We start from the raw sequence: 1,636 nt of genomic DNA on the forward strand, positions 1-1,636 counted from the left end.
AACAGGCGTATTATCAAACCGTTTTGTACACACAAGATAATGGTTAATTTCGCATTTCATATCAAAAGAACCAGTCCCGCGCTGTTTTAATTCCGCATCTGAGAGCAGTTGGCAGTTCCTTATTAACGGTACCTGTTGCAAAGATTCCTATTTTCTTTAACGAAATCAGAAGGCTTACTGACGTAAGGATCAATTTTATCAAAGCAATTGTCAACAACATTGAAACGGCAATATCCTGGTGTTACGATTTAATTTCCGGTGGTAAGGTACCCCCAGGTGTCGTAATTGAATACTTGTATCATGTTTTCAAAGAGATTAAAGAGAATCTCAATAAAAACTGGCATAAGTGACAGACATGAGTACCAACATAACGCCACAAAAAAATCAAAATTCGCGAAAATTCAAAAATTCGCGATACTTTGCGAAATTCGGGAAATAATATGTATTTATTCTAAATCTATTATTAATTAGTTTGCAGGGGCGCCAAGCGTGGGAGTGGTCGCATTTTTTTACAAATTATCAATGCTATAACAATAAAATGTGTGAAGTTTAAACCATGTAACTCAATTTTTCGACTTTATGCCCAAAAATCTAATTCTGGACCATAGTGCAGTGGTTGTACGTACTAAATAGGTATTAAATGTTTCGATACTTCTACATTGCAGCCCTAATTACAATGTAACCCTAGACAAGAGCAAGTTATCGATAGGATGGGAGTGAGTGTAGAGTCGAGAGTCAAGTGGAAAAGTTGTCAAAAGCGGTTGTTACTAAATCTAAATTTCGTCGTCATAAGTCTATATAATTAAATGTTAAGCTATATTATTTGTTTAATTAAACCATATAAGCAGAGAACTTACCCTCGTCCTTGCAGTACTTCGATTAAATGTTGGTGACTACAAACAAAATTTTGTTCTTGTTAAACATTTTCTATAAAAAACACATTTGGATTTAGAATTGACCCTTGAGCAGATCTGCTGCGTCGTTGTCGTTCTTTTGCCTAAATTGGCAGTATGATTTAAGCGCATAATTAATGAAAAGAAATAACTGAAAAAGTATTGTCGAGACCAAAAAACGTTAAGAAAACGTATTACCTGTCAAGATTATTGGGAAATAATGAAGTTCTCTATTGGTTTTGGGCTCCAACAATTTTTCTTGAAGTTAAAGTTATGCTAACGAATCGGCCGGATGCGGAAATACAGACCTTGAGGTCGCGTTTCCACTCTTCAATAATGCACTCTTCAATAATGGACATTGCAACAAATTCCGCATGCATATACATTGCGCACAAGAACAATTCACAGAACAGGCTGGTTACAAGGCCAGAAAGGCAAGGAGACAACAGAGGGCCAAGGAAAGACTCCCTGCTGGTTGCACAAGCAATCGGCGACAAACGCCTTGGAATGGCACGGTCTATTCTCTGACTAGAGCTTCAAATTACCGCAAGCCGATATTGACGACCCAGAGAAAGCAGCTAACGGCTCGATCGGCCATTTCAAATCCAGGTGTCATCGGTGCTGTCAATCCAATATAAAAATTGTCTTTAAGTAGCCTGGGAGGCGAGAAGAGGAAGTCAGCAGGATGGTAAAACCTAAGCCACCGCTATACGCCGCGCTGAGCCCTAGTGGTAAGTTTTTGG

This window comes from Drosophila santomea, unplaced genomic scaffold (assembly GCF_016746245.2).
Source record: "Drosophila santomea strain STO CAGO 1482 unplaced genomic scaffold, Prin_Dsan_1.1 Segkk10_quiver_pilon_scaf, whole genome shotgun sequence".
In the NCBI taxonomy this organism is placed as follows: domain Eukaryota; kingdom Metazoa; phylum Arthropoda; class Insecta; order Diptera; family Drosophilidae; genus Drosophila; species Drosophila santomea.